Genomic DNA, 21,918 nt, shown 5'->3' with positions numbered 1-21,918 from the left:
TGTAGGATGGTGGGGAGACTAGATAGAACGACATTTCGTTGTTTGATTTTTTTAATCCCAAAATTGGTATGAGGAGCATGAAGAACATGAAAAAATCCTTCAAGGCTTTGTTGCCAACCTCTAACTAGTGGAGATGAGCTTTGATTTGGGCTCACCATGCAACATAATTATCAGCAATTTGTTTGTCATGGTGAAGCTTAACAAGCTGAATTTTCAAGTCCACATCAAAGGGATTGAGGGTGAGGGCCTCAAAGGCTTTTTTAAGAGAAAGCATGCAGGCTTCATATGACCATTTACAGAATATAGCCAATTGTTGCCCATAAATGTGCAAGAACCGAGCAGTTCTAGTAATGGCATCATTCCACCATCAAATCCAACCCCTTGGGAGAATGCGGACTTGGCTCTAAGTTCCAAACACATAGGATGTGAGAAATGTTGGAAGAATACATCAACACATATGTGTTGAGGAAGAACTGAGACTTGGCCACCTTTAGGATAGCTATTTTCCAATAAATGACAAAATGAATAGGGTAGTGGTTAGATAACGTCACATCTAGTAGGGGAATGACACACAAATATTGATCCTTAGAAAAAGAGAAAAAAGATTGTGCAGTGATCATAGCACGATCAAGGCATTTTAATATGTGATCAGAGCCAACTCAAAATTTGGACCAAGTGTGCCAAACCCCACTATCCTGGTGGCAGCTGGTTTTGGGAATAAAAAGTGCCCAATTTATTGCACATGTAATACTAGGCTTGTCTTTCCCCATCTATCCAGTGAAAAGGTAGAATGTAATCTTTGTTAGAGGCCACTTCAACCATATTAAAGTGTCCACACATAACCCCGAGTAGCTGGAGGCAAGTTGTCAGCCAACTAGGCCTACATCTGGGATCTTTCCATAACATCATTGGAAGCATAAACATTACTGACTACAAAAGAATGATTATTAATGGAAATCAAAAGCCAAATAATTCTATGTGTGGGGTCAAAACCATGCAAAATAAGAATAGAATCAAGGCAAGGTGAAAAGAGAGTAACTACAAAACCTAAGCTAGCTTTGTGCTGTGAAGAAAACATCACACCATCCTGCCAAATTACACAACATACCAAAGCAAGTATGAGACTCAAAATTTTAACTTCTTGCAGACAAAGAGAATCTAAATTACCAAGTCAATGATGGATATCCTAAACATAGTACCTTCTGGGGAGGTCTGTGAGACCTCAAATATTTCATGGTAGGAAGTTCATAAGAACTCTTCCCTATCATCTTGGTCCTTAAGAGAAGGGTAGCTATTCTACAAGAAGGTAGAAACATGGTTGAAGTCAGACAAAAAACCCTCTAGACTTACAGCTTGACATTTCACCTCTAGTATCTTCGTACGTCCAGGAGGACTGTGAGAATTCAACATTGCTGGTGGTGCTATAGAAGAGGAAACAAGAGGAGTTCACACCCTAGCCAAGGAAGAAACCTTGGCAGCTGCCTTAATCCCCTGCGAGCCACTAGGGTTTGAAACTTGTGAAACTCTGTAAGTAGTTCCTTTGTCTAACGCTTGTGTCCCTTCACTAGCTGGAATTAACGCTCCTGTAGGAATAGGAGGAACTACAAAAACCACAACATAGGACTACTTGGGGGGCAAGGGATTTGAGGGAGCCTTTCCCTTATGTCCAACAATAACCCATTCTTCTTTTTTCCCTTTGGCCTATTTGACAGGTGCCTCTTTAGGTATGGGCTTTACCCTAGACATAGCTAGAGGGAAGTCCTTGATCTTGTGTTCTGCGGACTGGCACCTATAACAAGTGTTGGGGAGATTCAAGTAAAGAACCTTCTCAGAGGAGGTTTTATTCCCAATTTGAATTTCCATAGAATCCTTGAGATCCTTGGAAAGATCCACCTCTATGAAAATGCATCATTGTGGGCAGGCATTGAAGAATTTCTCCAGCTCCTTAGTGACAACTTTTCTAAGGGCTTTGGCAATCAACTCAATGAAAGGTTAGCAAGGCAAGGGTAAACTTGGTAACTTGATCAATACATGAACCCTAAGCTTTTTATCATCTGAGACTATGAAGTCTCATGACCATTTTGTAAAAATAAGCAAGGAAGAACACATAGACCATGTTTGCCTATGAGGGGTTAGTGAAAAAAAATAAAAAAACCTTTGGTAAGCTTTTGCACAGTGTCAAGGTGGACTCCATGAGGAGTCGAGCTCTTGTTAACCCATTCTCAAAGCATAGCTTCAAGGGGAGTTCTACCCATAAAATAACCTATCAAGGTGTGTTGTTCTAACCAATCATTGTATCCAATCACATGCATCATCAAATTCTTGCAAAGGAAGGATAATATCAAGATTACCTCATGAAAAACCTTCAGGACAAACTTGCATAGACATTTGTTCTATGGAGGTGCCATGGCAGACCAAAGCAACAATGTGAACACTAGAAATAACTAATTCACCACTGGTCAGAGCCATTATATCCTAGCCTAGAAAACTCCTTTAGTAAATGTGGTGTGACAAGTAGAGCTAACAAAGGGAAAGTTCAAACAAAAAGCCATATACAAAAAACTAAAAGATTGCATGATGCAAGAAACCCTAGCAGAGCAAAAAAACTCCGCATCCAAAAATGTAATCGTCTTCCGATCTTTTGATTTGATTTTCTCCATTCATTCTCTTATCCATTTGACAATTTCCATGTTAAATTCACTTTCCTATGTCCATTGTCATGTTGACTTGCTCTGCTTCACTAATTTCATCACAATTCCCCTTCCTCATTACTCACTCTTCTTACCATTGTTCAACCTATATGCATTAAAACATTGGTAGCTACCTGCTTTTCTCTTTGTTATTTTTCTATTTTTATTTCTAGTGGTAGAAATTTTATAATTTGTTTTAGTTTTGATTGTTGTGATCTCTAATCAAAACTGTTGTTGTTGCAGATGAAATAAGTTGAATTCTTGCCATGGATCATTCCTCCATTGTCATATGCTCATGTTTTATCACATTCTCATGATATTCATTGATGATAAATGGTAATACCATATTGTGCCTACCACATGAAAGAGATTCTCTTCTCTCTTTTAAAAGCTAGTTACATCCTTCACATCTATTGCACTCATGGCAAGGCTTTAATTGTTGTGAATGGAGGGGAGTGGAATGTAGCTCCATCAGCGCAAATGCTGTCAAACTTTGTCTTGCAAAAAAAGTGAAGACTTGCTAGAGATTTGTTCCATTTAGAACAATTGGAGCATCTAGATCTAAGCTTAAATTATTTGAGTTTAGATCTAAGCTTAATGTTCTACCTAAAGGTATGTTTAACCAAACAATCTTTCATATTTTCTATTTTAAGCTACTTTCCCTTACTTTAATTTGAGTTGATTTTTTGTTTTTTAACATGTAGGTCTATTTTCCCTAAAAGAATTGAGACATATGGATTTGAGATTCAATTTGTTTTAAGGTAAAATACCAAATTAGTTTACCTCCTTGCACAACTTATCTTATCTCAACTTGTGCGAGAACAGGTTCAATGGTACAACTCCAATAAGTATTTTAAATGAAGCAACCTTTCATGTTTCAGAATTTAAGCTTCCTCTTATAGAAATTTGAGTGGTTATCATTTTTGTTTACATGTGTAGGTTTTCTTTCCCTGCAAGAATTGAGACATCTAGATTTGAGTTTGAATGAGTTTGAAGGTGAAATATCAGAGGGATTGGGGATTCTCTCTCAGTTGGAAGTTTTGAACCTATTTGTTGCAGAGGTGTATGATTTTGGAGTAGATATATATGATTATGGAGTAGAGGTGGATGATTTCGGAGCCGATTTAGTGTGGATGGGAAAGTTGTACAAATTGAAATACTTGTCCCTTAGTGGAGTAGTGCTAAGTATGACAGGAAAGCAATTGGAAGCACCCCTTTCTCATCTGCATAATCTCCAAGAACTACACCTTTTTGAATGCATGCTTTCAGGGCACATTCCTAATGCCATCCAAAACCTATCATTCCTTATCCACTTCCACTTGGTTTACAACTTCTTTGAAGGGCCAATACTGTTGTGGTTAGGAAATATGACTACTTTGGTTTCACTTTCGTTGTTCGAAAATCCATTATTAAGTGGTTCATTTCCCTTGATCTCTCTCACCTACCTTCTCTAAAAGAGCTTATATTAGGGGGAGAAAGCTTAATTAGTGGAAATCTAAGTCAAATATTATGTGGGGAATGGTCTTAGCTCAATGCCCTTTTTCTTTTAGGGTCTAATATAAAAGGAAGTATGCCACATTGTATTGGAAATATCACCTCTGTTATCTATCTTAGATTGACATATATGGAAAATATGGAAGTTCCTATTCCTCCTTCCATTAAAAAAATCTCTCCGCCCTACAAAATTTTGTTTTTTATGATAGCTTGTTGAATGGAGAGATTCTACTATCACTTGGTCAAATTTCATCTTTGACTACTTTAAACCTCATTGGAAATATGTTGGGTGAAAATATACCATCTGAGTTAGGTAATCTTTCCTCTTTGGTAGAATTATACCTATCCTCTAATGTTCTAAGTGGAAAGATACCTTACAATTTTGGAAGTCTTTCCTCCATGGTGTATCTAGATCTTTCCTCTAATAAACTAAATGGTAGCATTCCCATTTCAATTACAAGTCTTTCTAGTCTCATGTCCATTGTCCCATCCTCAAACAATCTTCAAGGAAAGATTTCTCTTAGTTTTTTTTAACAAAATTACCAGTCCTTTTAAACTTGATCTATCCTATAGTGAATCAGCTATCATGATTGAACTAGATTGGATACCCACAACTTACCTTGGTTCCTTACACTTAGCTTCATGTATTATCAAGGGCGTAATTCCACCATTCATTTCTAGACAATATATTGTCTAATTTGGGTCTCTCCAATAATAGTCTATATGGAAATATTCTAGATTGGTTAGGGGTGCTTCCTAAGTTGGAATATCTTCACTTGTCATACAATAACTTGCAAGGACATGTTCCCTGAAGCTTGATTGCAAAAGGCTCTTATAGTATTGATTTTCATAGTAATATGCTCCAAGGTCATCTCCCTTTTTCTTCAATGCCAACATCAAGCATGGAGTTGCTAGACTTGTCTCAGAATAGATTCATAGGATATATTCTAGTGGGTATTGGAAATCTTCTACCATACATTCAATTTTTGTCACTTTCAAAAAATAATCTAAGTGGTTATATAGCTTCTTCAATTGGCCTTCTACAATATGTGGAGGTTTTAGATCTGTCGAACAATAAATTATTTGGTAAAATACCATCAAGCATAATTAATTGTTCTAGTTTAACAAGATTAAACTTAGTAGGTACTGGATTAATGAGAGAGATACCCTACCATATGGAAATGCTAAGTGAACTCAGTTCACTTCACCTCAAGGAAAATATGATAAAGGGAAACTTACCATCAAGCTTTATGAATTGTTTTAACTTGCAAATTTTAGATTTAACCAATAATCATTTTTCTGGGAACATACCATCTTGGTTGGGCCAATTTTCCAAGTTGATGATACTTGTTTTGAGGTCTAATAAGTTTGAAGGAAACATTCCACATAAATTAAGCAATCTATCAAGTTTCCATGTTTTTGATATTTCACAAAATTATTTGATTGGTTTTATCCCAAAACAGTTAGCAACATTGAAAAGCATGATGAATTCTACAATAAGAAACTTAGATGATAATGGTGATGGCTCTTACTATTAGTAAGAAGAGATCCAAGTGATTAATAAAGGATAAAAAATGGTGTATGCCAGTTCAGTAATGTTACTTATATCTTGCATTGATCTATCTGTAAATAATCTATCAGGTAACATTTCGTCAGTAATGGGGAACCTTAAAGGTCTTCACACATTGAAATTATCAGATAACAATCTCATAGGAGAGATTCCAAGGAGTTTTGGATTAATTGCAAAGTTGGAGTCACTTGATCTTTCATATAATAAACTAAAAGGAAGGATTCAAAATGAAATGCTATAAGTTTCCTATCTAAGTTTTTTTATTGTATCCAACAATAATCTTTGTGGAAGAATACCAAAAGGAAAATAATTTGATACATTCAGTTCCACTTATTTCTTTGGAAACCTTGGTGATGCATGATGCTCCATATTATTGCATTTTTGGTTGTGAGTTGGTACGGGTGGTGTGGCCCATCATCACTTGGTCTTTGTGGATTCCCAGTTAACAACAAATCTTTTGGATGTGGAGAGATGTCAAATTATAGCATACACACCCCTCTTCTTGGGAAAGAGAATGACAAGGGAGGAGAAATTCCATGGAACTAGTATGTAGAGTGGATGACAAGTGTTTTTATTGGATTTTGGGGAGTATTTTTGGAATTTTGATTGCAAAAAGGCATTAGAGGAGAAGATTCATTCATGCATTAGACAAGATGGAAATAATTTTATTGAGTGGATTGATAAATAGACAACAATCTAGTAAAAATTTGTAAAATCATTATTCTGAAATATTCTGATTGCAATGAGATTACGATGTAGTTTTATTATAACTACAAAAATTTGATTTCTTACTTTTCACATTTATGGAGAGAAATATTAAAAGTATTTGATTTTTTATACAATAATTAATAAATCCTAAGTTAATTCAATAAAATATAAGTACAATTCTTATGGTTTAAAAATTTAATTAAAAATTTTAGATATTTGTATTCAACATAGAAGTATAAACATTCGATTCAATATTTATAAGATAATGTTTTGACAGTAATATGTTTTATTTAACTAAAGTACCATTGTTGACTGATATGTAGAACATATTCATTCAATAATTAAATTGTTTAAATATCTCAATTTAATTTTTTGTATTGTTCAAGAATATGTGTGTTGTTGACGACCAAATATATCATAATAGAACAAAACCATATGTTATGCATGCCTTAAATCCAAGATAAATAATGTTAGTGTTATGCTTTTGAAATAATATTAGTAGAAGTTATTTGGTGTAATTATGTTTGGAAATATTAATACTAAAAAAATATAGGTGCATCTCCAAAGTTATTTAATCAAACATTTTTATTGAAATAACATATCCTATCTTTAAAAAATATTAATCTTATAATTCCCTCACTAATATATTTTTGATATATGTAAATATACAATAAAATAGTTAAATATATACTTCAAATAAAAAACAAGTCAATTTAAGCTATAGATATTTATAAGATTTATGTTAGATTATACTAAAGTTCAAGTTGAGGATATCAAACCAAAATGTTCTAATTAAATCATTAATAGAAATCTTTTCATATTTTTGTTACCTCATTATTTTATGATGACAATTTTGTTGTTGATAAAATTGATTAATGAAAATGGTTTGTTAAGGGCACTCTTATGATTTTCACAATATAATATATCATTCATTGTAATTTTTATTGGGTTATTATTATTGTTATTATTAATATGCATAAAATGTATATTATTAATAAGAATATATTCAATTATGAAATCACTCATCATTTCTTCAATCTGAAATGCAGAAAATTGTACATAAATAATTATTTTCTTAAAAATATTTTCCCACATTTACTCATATCTCCTTAATGTGTATCAAAAATTTAAAGATAGCTGATTAAGGGTACTCCCTTTAATACCTTAAACACATAACATATACAAAGAAACAATATCAATTCATGAGAACAAAATATGGGCTTCTTATTATTGTCGCAAATGTAGAATTACAGAATTTAGAATTACAATATACTAACCCATATGGGTGCCTTCATTACAGTAATATGCAAGACAAAACTGTGAACTATCACCCAAAGTTGTCCTAGACAATGTATGGGCATTTCTTAAATAGGCAATTTTATGCCACCTTGGAAGGTTCTAGACACTCAAACTTAATACCTAGGGTTGATAGACCCTAACAGTATATATAGATTCAACCAAATAAACCTTTGACATTTATTTTCGAAGTTTTGGTTGGCCTGACTTCGGAAGGCCATAACTTTTGAACCATTTCTTTCATTGGCTATTATAACCACTTTTCAAAATCCTTGGCTTCTCATCTACGTGCTCAAATTTGTGCAAGTGCCCATCTTCTGAGTTTTTGGGCCTGACCTGCGCATAATTAAGCCTTCAACAGTGATCCTGAAGTTTATACCAAAATTGTACACTAAAAATCCACAATAAATCCATGATGAATACTCATGATATGGTACCAAGCCTCAACTAGTAGGCTGATATATCCAAGATGAACATCCACCTTTAGAATTAGGACATCTAAGCTTGTATGACTAACTTACTAAGTAGCAAGCTTGTAGAAACAACAACTCTGTGTAATGTCCCCATTTTTTTTCTAGCATCAAAATTTTAGGAATTAGCCTATTATTGTGATCCTCATAGGCTAATATGGTGGTTGGAGGATTTTATTGGGGATTGGCACTTTATGATGGGGCATACTTTCCTATTATAATATTATAATAAAGTCAAAATATAAGAATATATTTTATCGCACATTGGGGAGAAAAGTAAGTGAGCTCCCACAAGGAAAGAATAAAGGGGGAATGAGAGGCTCTTTTCTTACCATCCTGATCATTGTCATTTATATTTGATGAGTTTTGTGGAGCCAAGGGTTTCAACATTTTCCACTAGAGAATGAAGTTCTTTTGGGTGCCTCCATTTGAGCTGGTGAAGTACCCAGTGAATTTGGTATTGGGAGAACATCATAAAAGTGTTCTATTCAAGCATATTAGTGAAAGATCCTTCAAGGGGCTATGATTATTAGAGAAGACAAATCAACCTTTTCATTGTGTCAAATTTGTGGCCTAGGGCTAGATTGTGGAGTACGATTGAAGGAATAAGTCGAATATGGCTACAATGATTTGTTGTATTGTTGCCACTACTACAATAAAGTACAAATTTCTTGAGAAATTTCCAAGTTCCTATCCATTTACATTTTGCATTGCATTGAGGTTAGATCTGGATATCTTAGGGCATTTTTAGTGATTTAGTTATCAGTTGTGGAAGTTTTTGTAATTTGATTTATATTAGAATCTTATATCAAAAAGTTGTCTAAAGGGACTAGAATATCATTGAACATCAAAGAAGGCATTTTCGTAATATCTCATTGTTATAGATGCATATTTTCTTATTTGTAATTAGTGTTATATATAAACATTTGCATCTTCATTATTATATGTTTTGGAGTTCTTTGAAAGCATATTTATTAAAGTTTGGCATTTAGAAGGAATCAAATTTTAGATCTACAATATATCTCTTGTGTGCAAAGTGTTTCACAAAATTACCAGGTTAAGAAATTAGAATTGCAAGGGATATTACATTGGTATCAAAGCTTTCTTGTAAAGTGTTTGATGAAATGTCAAACAATTGAATTAGAGAAGAATTTGGTGTTTGATGAAGTTATAACCAGCTGGAGTTATTACACTCTGCACTGAGACAACCCTTATTCAAGAAATAAAAAGGAAATATTATTGGGTGATGCAAGATTTCTCTTACATCTAGGATGCTCCTACATCAATAATCTAGACTCAAGATGCTAAAAATAATAATGTATGCTTTCTATTTTTTGAAAGATAATAGCATTTTATTAAAATACCTTATAATTATATTAAATTTTGGAAGAAATTTACTCTTACCTTTTCTCAAATTATGTAAACAATTCATTCAATATCTAATTGACATTACTCAAGTCTATGTTTATAAATTTTGATGCCAACTTGAATAATTATTTGGTCCATTGTTATCTCATATCTACCTACATACTAAGTTTTCTAAGGGTGAGGTCCTATGGGGGTCTTGAACTTCTAATTTTTAGGAGGAGGTCCTATTAGGTTCTAAAATGATATGGCAATACCATCCCATATGAAAGAAATGCTCTTATTTCTTTCAAGAATAAATTACAATATCCTATGTACCTCTATTACATTCATGCCAAGGCTTTAAATATTGTAAATGAGGAGGAGAGGAATCTAGTTCTATCAACTTGCAATGTTTTCAAACTTCAGCTTGCCAATCATGTGGAGAATGTGCAAGATTATTGGGATAGCATATTTAATGGTAGAGATACTAGAAATTTATTTCAATTAAAATAATTGGAGCATCTAAATTTAAAGCTTCAATTATTTGAGTGTTTTTCTACCCAAGTGTGGATTCAAGAATGAAACCCCTTAAATATTAGCCAAATGATAAACTCAACCATAAAGAAAAGACATAACATGTGAATAGAGGTGAACCCACAATAATGGGTTCCACTTTTGTGGGACAAAAAAAATATTCAAAAAATTTGCAAAATCCAAAAATTGCATTTATCAATTGATCACCCAAACATATTTACCATGTTCACAGCGAACATATATTATAATAATGTTCGCAACGAATATATTTCTCATATATTAGGCATGTTCACCAGGAGTAAAAATGGATCTTTAGCAATGCCTCTAACATTCACCACTATTCATGTATTATTTTAGACTTGATATGGGATAAATAATGGAAATTATTTGAAATTAGACAAGATAAGATACATACCTCATGATGGAACCAATCTAGAAACACCTATTTTCTAATGCTTGTGCACAAGTTTTGGAAATTTTGCAACCTATTCGAAATTGGAAATGTTGAGATGAAGAAAACATAGAAAATTTTTATCCTTCCAAAGGTAGGTCAACCTTGACCCAGATAACAGGGCACAATCTTACTCCAGTGCACAATTGTGCCCAAAAAAGTTGACCTTGACCTCCGCTACTATGATGAAAATTCTACTCGTGAATCTTAGAAGTATTTTGAAAAGGGTTATGCCTTAGTCAAACCCCTATTTTTGTTATTTCCACCTTCATGAGTAGCCTGATATAATAGAATATGTGTGTGTATTGAATATGTAATGCCAAGATCTAATCAACTAGATTGAAACACTAGCAGGAATATGTAATGCCAAGAATGAAGGAATCAAGTGCAAAATGTGTCCTAAATGCAAGTCTATCATGATAAATGTATTAAAATAGGGTGGTAAACCTACCAAGATGGAAGTTCTTCCATATTTAATATGATACATTTAGCCACCACTTGGATACTACATGAATATGCAAGCTAAAGTAAGAAAACATCATAGTAAATAAAAAGGATACAACCAAGTCCTTGATGTAGAGATCTTGAAGAAAAATTTTAGAACCTACAACACACAAGGTTAATGAAAATCCATAAATCACCTAAATATTACTAATGATACTTAAGAAGTACATAAATCCCCTTATGCCCCCTATTTTAGCTTTCTATTTCTGAAGGGTGAAATAGGGTGATAAGGATGACTCTATATACTAGATATGCAATTTATTGGAAAGCTCTTTCTTAAACTGATTAGAAGGATTCTTACCCTTCCAAAAATTATTAAAGGAGTTAGGAATCTAAATCATGATTCCAATGCTAAATTAACAAAATAAAAATGGAGTTACCAAATTCAAGTTATGATGAAAAGAGTGGATGTCTATCTAAATGCATAAAAATGAGAATCCAAGTTTACCATGGGTAAACCCTAAAAGAAAACCTAAATTTAATTATAAATAATGAAAAGGAATTCATACTTACTCATTCTTACCTTTTTTTGATTTAAATAGAGGAATCAAGATGCCAAGGAGAGAAGAACTTCAAGTGATACACATGGAGCTTCTAAGAAAATGCTTACCTATCAGATGGTCACTTCCCAAGTTGAGTTTGCAATTATTTATTTTTGTACTTTGCAAATATTTGATTTCTGTAGGCAAGGTCAACCATGACCCTTAAAGGTTAACCCTGAAGGATTGTACTAGGTAGTAGTCCTACCACAAATCAGGCTACACCAAGCCATGTTATTAGCTTTGATAGAGAGATGGGATGAGGATACATGCTCCTTCTATCTTCCCTTAGGAGAGATTACAGTGGTATTAGAGGATGTCTACAAGATCTTGTGGTTTCCAATTCAAGGTGAGACTATTAGACCTAGAGCACAATGGGTCTGTGCGGAGATCCTTGTAGACAAGGAGTATTTCTTTGGATGGGTTCCATAAATTAAAACTTGATTAGATCATGTCCTTCTATCATCCATACTATCAGGCACTACACCTTTGGTACGAAGAGTGATGCTTGGTATGGTATCCTTGGTTGTATTACCCAACTCAAAGGGTACCATATTTTCCACACCTCTTACCCATGTTATACAAAGGATGGAGAGATAGAGGACTATGTTCTCATGGGGTCACAACATGTTATCTTAGCTATACCATGAGCTATGTTAGCTAGTGAGATATCAAAGAGAGAGTCTGTCAAAATGCACACTCTTGTAGATTTGTCTATTTGAGAATTTCACATGTACATGTCTACAAGTTATTCTAGTGATGGTAGATGCAAGTACAATGAGAGTATTTTCTTATCCTCTTAGGAGTGTCTAGCATTTTAAAGATATTCTCTATTGGAGAGTATCTCTACACTACATTTTGAGTACATATGTGATATGGAGACCCTACTGCCATATGACAAAGTGGCCTAATACTCAATTTTAGATGAGATACTCATAGTGGTGGAAGCTACTAGGGGGTCATCAAAATAATATAGTGATGCCATACTATCATGACTAGGTTATGAGATAGTTTGACCTAGTACATGGTGTCCCTAGAGCAATGCCTCACTATATACATCTAATGAGGTATTATTAGAGACCTGACACCATACGGTGACCATCTATAGTAGACATAAAGGGTAGTGATGTAAATGAGATATACAATATAGAGATACCCTCAAATGTGACCTATTAAGGTATGAGCTGAGATTACATCAAGTACTAGAGTTTGCAGGGGACTTTCCCCATCTTCCCTACGGATTATCTTATAGGTGATCCAAGTGTTTCAAAGAGGACACACCAAGATGATGGTATAATAGAGAAGGATATCAGAGATGAAGAGGAGAACATCTCTAAAGGAGACCCCATGGAGGAGGAGAGATAGGAAGAGAAAGAAGAGGAGAGAGAAGACGAGAGAGCATAGGAGATGCCCCTAGCTTTTGATACTGGTGTAGATGTACACATTTATCACATATCATCACTAAGATCATGATGGCCTCCATGTTCCCACATAGAGACACCACTGGTGAGGCCTAGACATAGCGAGCATGGAGAGAGTAGTCACTCCATGCCCCCACCATCTAGACCTTTTAATGGCATCTAGAAGGGAGACCTAGGTATGAAATATGAAATATGATCAAATAAGTAATTTCATTTGAAAAAGGTAAGAAATTGATAACTTTAATTTCTATTTAGCACCTAGCATAGTGAAGTGGAGGAGTTTTGTATCCAAGATTCTGAAGAATACATGCATATCCTACTAACTACCAATGAGTGACCAAGAGTCCTCTCTTAGCTATAGAGATCCCAACAGGCATGCCGATATCTTTGTAGTTGTGCAATGAGAGTTAAGGATGTGTAGAGAAATGGAGGAGAAAATGATAGCTAATCTATAGAGTGCTCAAGAGTGCTCACACGGTATAAGCATATCAAGGAGCCATACACAGACACACAGATCTACATCTTCCTATTATAGGCTAGAGAGATCCAACAACCATTGACCATAAGAGCATAGTGATAGGTGTAGTGATAGAGAGGGCCATTGGCCACATATGTATGAAAACTTTAATCACTTTTGATGAATAAAAAAAATTATTTACTAATTAGTTCTATATTTGATATAAAAGTTAATAGAAAGATGAAGGTGCATAAATATATTCAATATGTAATTTTTCTAAAACTACCTAACCTATAAAACAAAGTCTATAAGGAATATATAAATGCATAAAAAAAAGAATAAAATTATAGATAATAACGTTCAAGATGCATAATATTAATAGGTTCCTTACAAGAAACACCATCCATATCAGAAATTTTATAAGCACCTGAACCAAAATCTTCAATGACAACAAAAGGTCCAAGCGAATTAGGGCTAAAGTTTCCTTTTTCACCAGGTAAAGCATTAAAATTTCATTGATTCTCATATAAAACTAAATCACCAACCAAATTTTTTTATTCAATTACCTTATGATTATATTGCTTATGTAGAGATTTATGATGAGATTTTATATGTTCTAATGCATGTATTTGTTGTTCATCCAACACTTCTAGTTCTTGCAAGCGTTGTTCCCAAAATGTATCTTTGTCAATTATCCCATGAAATCAAATATTCAAAGAAGGTATTTCTAATTCCAAAGGCATAATAACATTAGTACCATACATGATATTGTAAGGAGAAGTACTCGTGGAAGTACAAACACTCATCCTATAAGGCCATAAAGCATATGTCAATTAAGTATGCCAATCTTTCACATGCTTGTTAACTATTTTTGTCATTATCTACTCAATGATTTTATTTGATAATTTAGGTTTACTATTAGATTAAGGATAATAAGGAGTTGAAAATCTATGTTCAATTCGATATTTCTCCAAGAATTTTTTGACTTCTTTCTTTTTAAAAGAAGTACCATTATCTAAAACTATCACTCAAGGTATATCAAATCATGTTATGATATTATTAAGGATGAAATCGCAAATAATATCTAGAATCATTGAATGAATAGGGACAACTTCAACCTACTTCATGAAATAATTTATAGCTATTAGAATGTATGTATTTCCTTGAGAAGAAGCTAGTGAATTTTTCCAATAAGGCCAAAACCCCAAATACTAAAAGGCCATGGAGAAACTTGATTATGAAGCTCATGAGTAGGATCATGATTCAAATTACTATGTTGTTGAAATTGAGGACATTTCTTAACAAACATAAAAGAATCTTGCTGCATTATTTGCCAATAATATCCCATTCTAAGTAATTTATTAGCCAAAAATTTTCCACCAAAAAGCCCTCCACAAGAACCATAATGAGCTTCTTCCAAAGCTACCAAAATTTCAGTTCTATTTAGACATCTTAATAACAATAATTTGTAAGAGCATTTGTAAAGTGTGTCTCCTAAAATAATGTAATGCACTGCAAGCTTCCTAATATGATTACATGTGTTTCTTGTTGTTGATTCAGGAAAAGTACCATCTTTTAAAAAATGAAAAATGTGGGAATACCATTCATCCCAATGCAAATTGAAAAAATTAGAGGTAATCTTTTGAGAGATTGTAGGATTTTAGTTTGTATAGTAAATTGAAATTTTTCAAGACATACCAAAGAAGCTGCACTTGCCATGGTGTTCACATATCGATTATGTTTTCTAGGTAAGATTTGAATTTTATAAGAAGAGAATTCTGAAAGCACATCTAGAGCCAAATATCTATATTATATCATTTTATCATTCTTAGTTTGATAACCTCCTTTAATTTGTTCACCAATGAATTGTGAATCTCCATATATTTGCAAGTGTTTGATGTTAAGGGATGAAGCTACTAGTAAACCAGCTATAAAAGCTTCATACTCTATAATGTTATTAGTATAAGGAAAATTTAATATGTATGATAAAGGGATGGGATTTTTTGTACAAGGAATTAAAATAATACCAAAACCACAACCTATCGTACATTTAGATCCATAAAAATACAATTTGCTAATATTATCTTGTTGAATAGCTAAAATATTATCATTAGGAAATTCCATAGAAGTAGAACATGTATCCAAATCAGGACAAGGAACTTTAGCTAAATAATTTGTTAAAGCTTTTCCCTTAATAGAATTTTACAAAATGAAATTAAGATCAAATTCCATAAGTAACATCACATAGGTTACTCATGCTGCTGCAACTAGCTTCCAATTGCTAGCATAGGAGAAGGAGGAAGCTGGCTTGGACATGGAGGAAAACAAATTACTCTTCAAGTTTCTTGCTGATGACTGGGCCCAGATTCTACTTCACGCAAGGGGAAAAGGGAAAAAAGAAATCTAAGTCTTTTTCTAGTTCTATTCAGTTATGGGGATCTAAGGATCCAAAGACTCTATATACTTTTATGGCAGTTATGGTTTTGCTGGTAATCAACTATTTTAAGATTTTATTAGCCCTGGGTGCCTTGATGGACTATGTGGTTAGTAGCTAGGTTGTTTCCTTTCTGGTTCTAGCTTTCTGGTTTATGGTTTAAGGCTTCACCTGCTGGTACTCCTATTATGTTTGTCTCTTTTTGTTACTGGCTAGTAATGTGTTGGTTACTAGTCTTTTGACTGTTAAGGGCAAACCCCCTTGTTTTTGGTCGCTTTTAATTTCAAAAACATCACCTACTTTTCCAAACATCCAAAGGGATTAGTTTTCAAGAAAAGATATTTCAAAGGATCAAACTTGACAATCACAATTACTTCAATATTTATAAGATAATGCCTGAGATTTTGACATGCATAAACTATAGCTAAACATTGTGTTTCCAAATTTTTGTATCTTTTTTCATAATCAAGTAACATTTGATTAATGTAATGCACAAGTCTTTCCTTACCAATATCATCATTTTGAGCTAACAAGGCACTCACGAGCTTTAGAGTCATTGAAGTATACAAATGAAATGGCTTATCAAATTTAGCTGGCTGCAAGATAGGAGGATTTGTAAGATACTCCTTAAGTTTCTCAAAAAAAAATTTACATTTATCATTCCAAGAGAAAGTGTTATCCTTTCTAAGAAAGGAAGTAAAAGGAATAGTTAGATCAGCTAATTTAGAAACAAAGAAATGAATAGCTTGTATCTTTCCTTGTAAACTACATAGCTGAGAAATATTCTTAGAAGGAGACATATAATAATAACATCAATATTTTTGGTATTCACTTCTATGCCTCTCTTAGAGATTATACATCCTAATAATTTACTAGAGTCTACTCCAAAAACACATTTCTTAGGATTCAATCTCATGTTGCAACTTCTAATCCACTCAAATAATTGTCATGAAATAGTTCCATGATCTTCTCTTTGTATAGACTTTTCTAAGATATCATCTACATAATCTTCAAGAATCTTATGGATGTAATCATGAAAAATCAAAGTCATAGCTCGTTGATAATTTGCTCCTACATTTTTTAATCCAAAAGGCATCATGACTCAACAAAATGTTTCCCAAGGTGTTATAAATGTAGTTTTAAATTGATCTTCAAGAGGAATAAATATTTGATTATATCCATAAAAACCATCCATAAAAGATAACAAAGAATAATCCACCTTTGAATCCATAATTATATCAATATTGGGTAATAGGAAGTCATCCTTTAAGGATGCTTGGTTTAAATCTCTAAAATCAATACACATCCTTATCTTATTTCAAATATATTTTAAAGGATTCATCATTTTCTTCTTCATTAAAGCATCTAGAAGTTCTTAAGTTAAGTAACACTAGGAGGTGTGTCAAATTTAGGAATGATAAAAAATTGTTTTGGATGGCCAAGGATAGAACAATCACATCCAAGGAATGAAGATTCAAAATTTTGGAAGGAGATAAAAGCACTACTTCCATTCAAAATGTAAAGTTGACCAACATTAAGAAACTTGATAGACAATAATTATGAAAAACATTGGATATTAAAGAGAAAATTATGGTAAATAGGAACCTATTCTACTAAGAAATTTGATATGTCATAAAAATAATGTAAAATAATATAAGGGAATGAATGGAAACACATTTTTAGATAGTTTTGATCTCAGAAAATACATCACAATGCTAATTCTAGGCTAACATGATCTTAGGAAATGTTATGAGTGCTAGATTATCCCCAATATATTGGGATAATGAATGATATGAAATTTTTTATGCTAAATTTTTTCTCACCTTACAAAGATTATGTAGGTAAGTTATAAGAATTGATAAAGAATAGAAAGAAAACATATTGAGAAAAGAGACAATTGAGAGGATATGTTACTATTCTTTATTTTAGGGAACTCTATCCCAATGATAGGATTTTTTTATGCTTATATGCTAGAAAAATAAATCATACAATGGAAAGGAAAGAAACATGCTTTTATTCATTAGCATTGTAAGAAGACTGGTCATTTTTCTTTTAGATATCCTAAGAGAAAATCAAAGGATAAACCTAGAAGACCTTATAAATTAAAGATTCCAAAAGAATGTTTGTATGTGAGAGATTATGAGATTGAACTTAAAGATATTAATTCTATATAGTGATGATGAAGATGAAATTGGATTTTTTTTCTATTAAGGAAGAGTGTCATATTAAGGAAGAACAAACATTTGTATTACATGTTGATGATAATAAATTTATTAGATAATAGTTAGTTGATGCTCACATAACAAGATAGGTGACAAAGATGAATTTATTTAATTTAGAAGCTATGGAAGAAGTGTAGTAAGAGTTGATAACACTAAACCTTTTCCTATTAAGGGAAAGGGATCCATTACTCTTGATTGTCATGCCCAAAATTTACAAGGTAAAATGCAACCAACCTTTTTTTTTTTTTTTGAAAGGCACACTAAAGGGTAATACAACTGAACCTATACTTGTTATGAATATACAATCAAACTATGGGAGGTTTGGATAATGACAACTTATGTTTCTTGAGGGTATTGGAATGATACTCTATTCAATCATTGAGTGAAGATAATTAGTCCTAATTGAAGTGGTAGAATCAATTTCATTCAAAATTCTAGACTTCAAAATCCTAAGGGAAACCAATAAGTTTTATAACATTTGCTGGAAAACTAAATCATAATATAGGAGATAGATGATGAAATCTCTTAGAATCCACATCTTATTCTTGAAATAAGACATTATGTATGTAAATGTGAAGTAAAAATCCTGCATCCATGTGGTTATAATAATTCCATAGTTATGAAATGAAGATGTTCAATAATTGACCTATATATAACATTAACTAGTTATTTTCTATACTCAATTCTATTCTAGTTAATTTATAATATAATAATGACTTCTTAATGAGAAATCTTAGTTTTAATCCTTTATCATCTCCGACTATGTTGGTGGCTTATCAACTAGGTGCTACTAACTAGATTGAATATCAATTCTTTATTTCCTTGAAATACTACAATGTGTTACTACATTATAACCCTTTATCAATAATCAATATTTTTTATTTCTAACACTAACTTACATGTTTTCTAATACTATGTTGCTTATAACCAAGATCTCCACTAGTCTCTTTTATATTATTCAATGTACAAATCTCATTTTTAATCAACTTCTTCCTACTTAATTTTAGAAGAATTATAATTTTGTGTTCTAATATATATCTTTATATTTATCATTAGAATGATGTACATACTAATTACTTGCATGTCCTAACTAACATGTTATTTCTCAACGTCATAATTTACCTTTACCTATATATATCATATTACACATTACTGCTAGTATGGTGTGCTCATTTGGTCTTAATTTGTGAAGAGAATTACGTACAACGTCTTGACATAAATATAAATATTATTTAATATATGTATATTATAATTCCCATTATGTATATTATTTATAAGTAAAATAAAATAATTATAATTATGAAGATGATTGATAACATAGTCTCTAACCCAAGGTGATTCATATTACTACTAGCTATTAATTACATAGTCCCAAAGTAACTCATAACCTTATGTGATTTCTAATTACATCTATCGATTGCAAATTAACAAATTTCTTATAACATTATAATCCTAACTTTACTAAATGCACTTCCACTCTTTCAAGACCCTAAAACAAAATGATAAAATAAAGCATCTTAATTATCAATTCAACATTAATAAAATACATTTTCTACATATCTATTACTAATATTTTCATATCAAAATATAAATAAATAAATGAAATCATAACTACCTACTAACTTTCACCATTCTTCCTAATACCCCTAATTCATCACTAATTGTCCCATGTAATAACAACATTCCTTACTAACATAATTTTTTTAAATAATACTCTAACTACAAAATATTCTTAACTTCCTATATAATTATCTTACTTAACTACTATCCCACCCTACTTACATAACTTTCCAATTTACTCCCTAATCCTAACTAAAATGCTTACTCATCTAATAGCACTTGACTTATGACAATACTACAACCCAAATATTAATACAAATTCCTTAAATCACATCACTTCCCTTTTACTACAAGCATGAGCTAATCCCTATTAACTTGTCCCATCCTATGGTTATACTCCCTGCTAAGGTACCCAATCTACTATGCATTAGTTTCCCATCATTACACATCCTTTCTATGTTGCCTATGCTACCTAGGGAAACACACCCTCTCTTTTCTCAAAGTGTGGAGGTGCCTAGGGAGTTGGTATTTCTAACTTATGAAAATACTACAACCCAAACATTAATACAAATTCCTTAAATCACATCACTTCCCTTTTACTACAGGCAGGAGCTAATCCCTATTAACTTGTCCCATCCTATGGTTATACTCCCTGCTAAGGTACCCAATCTACTATGCATCAGTTTCCATCCTTTCTATGTTGCCTATGCTACCTAGGGAAACACATCCTCTCTTTTCTCAAAGTGTGGAGGTGCCTAGGGAGAGGGTATTTCTGACACATGTCAAAACAAGACTCATTTACACTCCCTTGTTGCATATGCATCCAAAAATGTCTTATGATGTATGAGGTGCCTAGGGGACAGTTCTTGACAAGTGGTAGGTGGTTAGGGCATCCCCAGAAAGGCACTCAAGTCATATCCAAAGGTGATAGGTGCTTCAAAATTGTTTGCTTTATTTTTTTTTGGATTTTGACTTTTCCTAAAACCTAGCGCCTAGGTTTCCTTGCTTATGTATTAGTGTTAAGTCCTTTTGTGTTGGATTTTTCCCATTCTAAGAATAGCACCCATCTTATGTAATGAAATGGTTTTCCTTTATTAACTTCTACTTTTATTTAATGAAAAGATAAAGTAATCCTCCCTTTTCTCCTTGGAAGGTGATAGGGTACTTTTTTATACTATTAATTTTTTCTAAGAGACTATTTGTTTGAAAGTTAGAATGCATGATTATGTGGGTTTCTAATTGATGGAGACTTGGTTTATATCATAGGTTATATTAACATCATAATCTTGCATGTATTAGGTACATATAATAGTGATATAATATTACTTTAAGGTCAAGATCTTATGGAATATTCCACAGTAATATTTTACTCGATTGTAATGGGGAGTGGGATATTTTCCACTTCCCATACAAATTCCAGAGAATAAAAAGTGTAGCTATAGGAGGGTTTTCACTATATGTTTAATGCATTTTTCTTCCTTCTCTTTTTTGGAGACCATGTTTATGAGTTGTTAATGATATGAATTTGACTTCCTTATTAATTTTTAATTTGAAAGTTTGATATTACTATAGCATCTACCTCATCTAAGGATCTATTAAAACTTGAAACCAAATGAACCAAAATTTTCATGCACATATAATGAACTATCAAAATATAATAAATTTCTTTCCACTATATCAAATATATAACATATGATTTTACAAGTCAATCACTTATGTTTCAAATTTAGTCAACTATATCAATAAGAATCTCTCATACAAACAAACTAAGAAATACTCTACTTATTGATTTATAGATCAACATAAGGAGGAGTGTCTCATTACATAACTTCAATATGATTCTCCATAATATTAGATAATCTATTACATGGAATGATCTTTATCCTTCCTACCCACCTATGATAAGAACACAATCTTTCTCTTGTAAAGACAACTATATGCAAAGTCTCAATTTTCACTTTACACATTTACAAAAATGTATAATAGGAAGTAAATCCCCTTTCACATTTCAAAAACACAACAATGGAACCTTAATATCACAATACATTATGAGATGACATAGAAAATATTTATCTCTTCACAAACACCTCATTCTTCAACATTGCCAAGGGTTGAAACCCTACTCTCTTCAAAGGGATCCATCTTTACAAAACTTGCAAACAACATAAAAACTAGGAACCATGGAGGCTCACCTCCCATCCTAGGCTTCTATGAAGCCACC

The 21,918-nt window shown here is 32.5% G+C and overlaps 1 pseudogene; it reads left to right on the top strand.

Annotated features, from left to right (window-relative positions):
* Positions 1 to 4,466: 4,466 nt before the first annotated feature.
* On the top strand, positions 4,467 to 6,467 carry LOC149549528 (uncharacterized; annotated as a pseudogene).
* The last annotated feature ends 15,451 nt before the right edge of the window (positions 6,468 to 21,918 follow it).

Source organism: Cupressus sempervirens, chromosome 7 (genome assembly GCF_028749045.1).
Source record: "Cupressus sempervirens isolate cs-2001-9-10 chromosome 7, ASM2874904v1, whole genome shotgun sequence".
NCBI classification, from domain to species: Eukaryota; Viridiplantae; Streptophyta; class Pinopsida; order Cupressales; family Cupressaceae; genus Cupressus; species Cupressus sempervirens.
This window is presented reverse-complemented; position numbering and strand designations above follow the sequence as displayed.